We start from the raw sequence: 7,482 nt of genomic DNA on the forward strand, positions 1-7,482 counted from the left end.
AGGATATAGTGGTGTACTGTATCGAAAGCCACTGATGGGTTAAGAAGGATATGGGCACCTGTTCCTCCATCGTCGGTCAACATGCGTAGGTCATCCAGTACTCAGTCCAGGATTCAGTGCATTGAAGGGGTCAGAAGCAGGCTTGGTGGTCATCGCCCATGTTGTTACATTGTTTTCTATTTCTACTGACGTGTATTTGCAGTGGAGGAGAACACCTTGCCACAATTACTCTCACCTGGGGTAAGAATTCAAATCTGCCTCTACTATGCATTGTGTGCTGTTTGGAAAGATGGTGTACTTCCACCAGCTTGTCCTTCAGAAGGGCTGTTTATGTTTTGTACCAGGATGTGGGTAGTCGGGGGAGAGGCACGTACACTTAATAAGTGCACAGCACTGTCAAGTGGTAGACAGTCTTTCCTACTTAATTCTGTGGGAGAAGGAGCAGTAGCCACCCCGCAGGGTGCTTGAAAACATAAATATGTCTGCAAATCACAAAACCCCAAAAGAGAGATGAGTGGGAATTCCAAGTGGATTTCCCACTCACAGGAGGAGTCGAGTACTGCTCTGAACATTTTGATGTTTGCCTTTGTTTCCAACAACAGGTTCATGGTCACACAATAAGGCACCCGCCCAGTGGTGACAAGGTATACGCTCGAAAGCCTATGATCCCCACATTTAAAGCAGTGACATTTTATTTTAATTTGGAATTATGATTTTGAACACATTTTGGATAACCCAACAGGATTATTCATGATTGTGAACATTATTGTGGCAGGAAATGTTTCATGATATTCACCAGGGGAAAAATACAATAAAAACTGTAAGGCCAACTTTAAAAAGTCAACATTAACCTGTCTTTGGAAAGACAAAAGTGTCCATTATGTAATAAAGGTTAATGAAGGATATATACAAGTCACTGTACAGACCTCAGCATGTGTGAGAAAACATTGATGATTAATGTTGTATAACCCATGATTACATTATATAGGTTCTGAAGGCAGCGCTCATTTCTAAATTAGAACAAATGTGCTCTTGCATTTCTTGGCTTCAGCTGAGTATGAAAAAGAACAATAGAAATCACTGTACCTCTTTCTTGAAGGAATCCGAGAGGTAATCCGACAAGTCTGGCGATGGAGTGGGAAAGAATTGCTTGCGAATTCCCATCTGAAGAAGAAAACAGGTTAAACAGTGATGTTTTAGATCACCACAGCATGGACGACATGTAATGTAGTCCTATATTTTACTTTTTGGAATACAAATAGATAGGACTATTCTCCCTATTTGCCGGTATATTCCGCAGATAATAGTTCAAAATTGAATGATCAAGCTGGTGTTTGAAAAATGACTGCTCTCTAACAAGATGGGGTAATTGTTTTATTTCAGAAAGTAAGTCTAGATTTGTAAAACATAACCAAATGCCTATTCAATCAATGGTGTGACAGAAGCATTGTTCCAGCATGAAATCCCCAGTGCCTCTGTCAAGCTATCAAGTTTCTGAGTTCCATGGGAGACTCTTTGAGCCAGTTTGTGCTGGGACTTTTAGGCACATCCTTACAATGGGAAAAACAAACCAACATATTCCAGCATGCAACTCGAAGCAAAAAACAGGACTGTCTCGAGGTGTCATATATGGATCTCGAAATCTTGGCAGAGCCGGGATGCCCTCACGCCCATATTGGCTGCTGGGTGACCATGGTTGGGGGAAGAGGGATGCAACGGACAGGGCCACCTGGGACTCTGGCCTCGAGGCATTAGAGCTTAGCCCTTGGGAGAAGTCTGGGGCCCCTTTAGGGGTGCTCTGTGACCGCTGCTCGGCATGGCAACATCCGGCCCACATTGGGGGCTTCTGCCCGTAGGCAGGGGCAGCACCTCAAGCCAGCCTGGCTAAATAACACCTTTTCCCTACATTGATTCAACATGTCAGAGCTTACCTTGGAAACCTGCTGCCGATATGGGTGTGGCCCGGCGGAAGATTTACACCATCTCCCCCAGATTTTCAAGGACCAGCAAGAGCTCACCGAACACAGCCAGAACTGCAACACTTTCCAAGGCTCAACCCCTCTCTAGAGGTGAACCCATAATGCCTTGCCCTTCACAAGAAAAGAGCACACTCCCGGGGGCTCCAGCCGGCTTTTCCAGGATCATTTGCATTACCGCACTGGACACTGGACACAGGGTGCATGTCTCCACCACTCTGGGTATGGGGTTCTGAACCTGACCCTTTCGATCAGCTGAGGACAGTGGAGGCCATTGCCCAGCCCTTCGTAACAGTTATGGCCCATACCTTAGGACCGACTGACCTAAATGGAACCCTTCTCCATTTCGGCCTTCGAAGATCTCATTTGAATATTTGCTACTACCACCAAGATCTGCACCTGTGGCAGCTCCACCCAGGCCTTCGTCTCGAACTTCTGTGCACACCGCACTGGCTCTCCTACTCATCGTGGCTTAGCCCTTGCGACTATCAGTGCAGGCAACCACCGGATATGGGCCTGATGCTCCAGCGCCATCCATTTTCAGAGATGGTTGATTCGACAGGTGAGTTGTTATGCAGTCCTTAGCAGATTTCTGACTTCCATGGCTGCTGTCCTGCTGTCTATATCAACATACACCTCTTCTGGAGACTGATGAACGTCTGCATCGGGTGCCTTAACCCAGCATTCAGTTAATCATGAAGCACCCATTCTGCTTACCAACAGTGGCCCACTGGTCACTCAAATTCGATGCCGAGCTGCACACCAGTGAGCCTGGCTTCTTAACCATGTAAAGCTTGAGAATTGGATGAGATTCTTTCAGCCCAAACCTCTAATCATTCACTTTACCAAATGAAACTGGTGTTTCCGACAGCCAGCTATCCTGAGGGAAACTTCGGCGGGAACTAACTACTGCATGGTTTGATTAGTCTTTTGCTCCTATGCCCAGGTCGGAAGACAGATTTGCACATCAGTTTCCTCTGTCTTTGCCCTGCCCGGGCATAGTTTACCATCTCATCTTTCGGGTCCCGTCTCACATGCTCCCTCTCTTTGAAAGAGCTGGTGAGACTGACTGGTGGTGCGCCTGCCATGATGGGATCCCACCTCAGCCAGTGGGCACCGGCCCTCACATTCATTGTGGCACAGGGTTCGGTTGGCCCTTTGACGCATGCACATTTTAGACTCCTTGATCTGTGTGCCAAGACAGGTCCGGTGGATAGCCAACATCACCACAGACCTCTGGTGCCCTTTGTGGTTGCCAGAATAGGGGGCTGTTGCAGTCAATCTCCCTCAGCACTGCATCTAGAGGACTGTAAGAATTTCTCCTGGAGCAGAGAGCCATCTGCTCCTCGGGGCCTTCCCAGCTGACCCAAAGCTTGTTGCGGTGCACAGCCATGGATGAAATGTGCCCTTTTAGGGGTGGGTGCGCCTGCATGGCGATCTCGCGAGGGGATCCGCTGTTCTGGCGAACAACCTGTCCACAGTGTTATATCGTCCAGGCAGGCTGCATGGACCACACCCATTTACCTCTCAATCGTTTCACGCCCTCTTGAACTCTCTTCAAAGTTCTTTTCAACTTTCACCTATGGTCCTTGTTGGCTACCCGGATGGGTATACGACACTGGGCCCTTCGATTCATTTATTTTCCTTCACTTAGTAATATTCTTAAATTCAGCGGGTCGCCATAGCTGATTGGAGGTCACAGGCAAGAGCCGAAGCCCGGGTAGCCGGCCCTGGGCATGGGGTTGTGAGGGTTGCCCCAGCCCTGCACCTCTGGCACAGCAGAGTGTGAACTGTCCCGATCTGCGATGAAGTCCGCCTCCGGAGAAGTGCTCGACAGACTGAGACACAAAGGCCTGCGTTTCAAAGCTGTCCCACGCAGGACTCCACAGACAGCCACAGGTGGCATGGCCAGCTACCCCGGGGGAGGTGTGATGGGTGTTTGGCCAACCGGGGGGCACTCTGGGCACATGGCCTTTCATGCCGCATGAGGGGAGGCGATGACGCACCAGCAACAAGCCTCCACACCATGGATACTTTCACAGTGCTGCTTGGGAGGCACACAGAATATGGTAGCTGCAATGGCCCCAGCTGTGCAGTGGGGAGGGCCCCCAGATGACTGACGTTCAAGCGAGTCTCAGACAGGCACAGCCCCGGGAGGAACCTGGGGCCGCAAGATGCGTTCAAGGTTTCGTTGATCAATGTGTCCTGCAATTCACACTGACCCTCTCAGCTAGCTGCGTTCTTCATCGACGAGTGATTTACCACCAAGAGTCACAGGGAACTGTCAGACATCAGCCTGACCTACCGGTGTAGGAGAGGCTGGGGGTGGGAGAAGTCTTGCGTGCAGCAATAAGACCCAGCCCCCAGTCTATCTTCCCCACTTGGGAGTCGGTCAAGAGCATCAGGTTTTAAAAAAGGGTTCCAGGCGCTCTGCCCGGTAAGCCCTCCCGCCATCTGCAGCAGTTTGCGAGCCTTCCCACAACACCTGAGGCAGGCTGCTCCGCTGCCAGCCAACCTGGACACACAGCAGCCACTTCCCACTCTTCAAAAGAGGGAGAGGAAGGATAGAGGCAGCAGGAGGTCAGTGGGATCGCTAGAGGCTTCAAACCCCAGCAGAGCCACATGGGGTCAAGCTCTAGGTAACTGGAGATGAGAGAATTTCACCTACTGCACCAGCAAATCTGGCCATTGCTCACCCAAGGTGGTGGGTGGCTGGACCTCTACAGCCGCCCATCAAGTAGGCCCGGCTTTGCTATGGGTCAGAGCTCGGCTGGAGTGTCAGGCCCAATCCACCTGAGGATGTGTCCTTTGAAAACAGACAGGTTTCTCCCAAGTCCCACTTTACCCGGCTAGGGATTTTTCGACTGACCAGGCCCCAATAAGATCAAACCGCTCACTGGTGGGATGGGGTAGGAGATGAGCACCCGCCCAGCATGCCAGCTTGGTGCCAGTTCGGAGAAGGGACCAATTGGGGCCCTCTCTCTCTTGTGTATGTGGGAGGGTGTTCTCCCAGCAAGTTAAGCCAACCCTACCGGATGGCCCCATCCATCTGCTGGGCCAGGGCCCTTCCAGGAAGGGTATCCAAGCCTCAGCGCCTGGTCCCCCATGCGCCCCGGCTTTGGAACACTCCACTCGCTAGGCTGGAGTGTGTGGGGTGCCCCAGGCAGTGGGTGTGCATGTCTGGGTCACAACTGAGGTCGAGCCCATGGTTCTCCCTTCAGCTGCTCTGCCATTAATGATCCTTCCACAGGTTTACCTATTGAAACGATGTTGCGACTTCTACTTTCTCTAGATAATCAAGTTTGACTGTCCTCTCGGCGCTCCGCCAGAGCCATTGCGAACCCAGTGGGGCCGCTCTGAGGACCTCACAAAACCATCCAATCAGTAATAGTGATGGGCGGTGGGTAGAAATGGCAGGGACCTAATAGATGCAAGCTTAATGGGAATTCCTCCTTCATGGGAAATAATTGAAATCCCCAATCCCTATCATAACTGTGCTTCGGCGGGTTACCCACACCTGTCAGTGAAGGGTAGAAACACAGTGATCCATTCAGTGTAGCGCACGTCAGCCCCAGTCATTTTAGGGCATCACAGATCTGTTATTGTTCGATCTCGTGTGGCTGAAAGGTTCCGAAAACCAAAAAAATAGAACCAAGTCTTATTCCTTTATTACTGGTAGCAGTATTCAGGTGATCAGCCTGATTTGAACACTCACATTATTTTCAAAGTAAACGCTTTGGACCTCCAGGGGAACTCAGTCAAAAGCTTCAAAGGGGGGTCAAAAGGCAGGGGCTGGGACAGGTGGTAGCTCACCTCGCGGCGGACTGCCAGCTCAATCCCAAGAACCAACTATGAGCTTTTTAAATGCAGCAACTTTAATATAGCTATTGGAGCTGGAATTACTTCTGCTGCAGGCATCAGACTTGCCCTCCAAAGGATCCACGTTAAAGGATTTAAAGAATACTCATTTCAATTACGGGGCCGCGAAGAGTCCTGTATTGTTATTTTTTATCACTACCTCCCCAAGTCAGGAGTGGGTAATTTGCATGCCAGATGCTTTTCTTGGATGTGGTAGCCATTTCTCAGGTTCCCCGTTCGGAACCGAACCCTGATCCCCATTGTACATGGTCCCCATGGTAGGCACAGAAAAGTTCATAGGGCAGAGATAAGAATGTATCATTGCCATCATGGGGACGTGAAATCAGGCTGAGTTTATCTAGAGTCACCAAAGCGGGCGTGCATGCACGGATTGGTCTTGGGCTGATAAACGCATGCATACTGGGAGATCAGTGCTCGTCGGCATGTACCAGCTCTAGAATTACTACAGTTATCCAAGTAACAGCAATTAAAGGAACTTTATCTGATTTAATGAGCCATTTTCAGTTTCACTGTTTGTACTTACGCATGCATAGCTTAATTTTTGAGTCAAGCATATGCTACTGCCAGGATCATCCATGTTGCCTCGCCTGCTAGAAAGTGGGAACCAGAGAGCAGCATGCCCCTCTCAGGCTGGCCTTTACACGCTCTGTGGTTTGTGGGACCCGAGCATCAGAGCATGCCCAGATGCTTGGACGTGTGTGGACAGGACAGCCACACGGGCACCGGCAGCCCAGCCTGCTCTGCCACTTGGAGGGGTGAGAGGGATCAGCTGGGTCCAACAAAACTTAAAGTATGAGGGGTTTTGCAGCGTGCCGCCACAAGCGTGGTGACAGTGGGTCGGCACCCCGTGGAGCGGTCATTCAGAACTGTTGGAGAAATGTGCTTGGTGGAAAAGGGGCAAACATCATGGCTTACTTGGCCTGCAACGTCATGTGATGGCAATGGGCTAGCCCCACCTTACCCCATCCACTCTGATCTGATCACTGGGGAGCTGCAGCGCTGCTCTGCTGCTCTGACGAACGCAAAGTTTTACTTTTCTCAACATTTACCATGTTTATAAAAAATAAAAGGGATTGGGATAAAGGCCTATCTGTCCCTTTCCTAACAAGAATGTCCCCATCTAGCAAACTAAAACTAAAGAAAGTCAACGTTTTGTCCAAAATATATCTTACCCTCTGTGAGGGAGAGGTGGACGGTGCAGACGCTGGCATTGTAGCTGATAGGATTGTGGAGGGCGCAAGTGCATGGGAAGCACCGCCAACTCTGAAGCCGAGTTTGGCAACAGCAGCAACTCTGAAGCCGAGTTCGGCAACAGCAGGGTGGGGTCTACCCTTACCGCGCTCGCATCGAACTGCTTGGGAAGGACTGCCCTCCTACTCCAGTGGGGTCCGGCGGCATGAAAAGAGAAACAATGTCGGACCAACACCGGGGGGAGGGTGGTAAGCCAAGTAACAACCTTGCTGCAACCCTCATTACCTGTGCAGCCGGCGAGCACGGCCTACATGGCCACCACGTCTCAGTTGGAGAGGCGCCCACACAGGGGGACGGACCTGGCGGCTCGCATGGTGGAGGAGGGGGGAAGCTCCTAATGGCTCACGGCACTCCGGAGGTGGAGCCTGGAGTGGGA

At 50.8% G+C, this 7,482-nt stretch overlaps 1 long non-coding RNA gene and 1 pseudogene across 1 annotated transcript in view; both read right to left on the reverse strand.

Moving 5' to 3' along the window:
• LOC138581347 (uncharacterized) overlaps positions 1 to 1,166 on the reverse strand; it is a 93,434-nt gene extending 92,268 nt beyond the window's left edge. The window contains exon 1 of the long non-coding RNA XR_011304523.1: positions 1,087 to 1,166. This is a non-coding gene — a long non-coding RNA (uncharacterized lncRNA). The remainder of the gene's footprint in view (positions 1 to 1,086) is intronic.
• A 2,938-nt stretch (positions 1,167 to 4,104) lies between these two features.
• On the reverse strand, positions 4,105 to 4,249 carry LOC138581516 (5.8S ribosomal RNA; annotated as a pseudogene).
• Positions 4,250 to 7,482: the final 3,233 nt, after the last annotated feature.

The sequence above is a fragment of the Ambystoma mexicanum genome, chromosome 3p, assembly GCF_040938575.1.
Source record: "Ambystoma mexicanum isolate Mex_15411 chromosome 3p, UKY_AmexF1_1, whole genome shotgun sequence".
Taxonomy (NCBI): Eukaryota; Metazoa; Chordata; class Amphibia; order Caudata; family Ambystomatidae; genus Ambystoma; species Ambystoma mexicanum.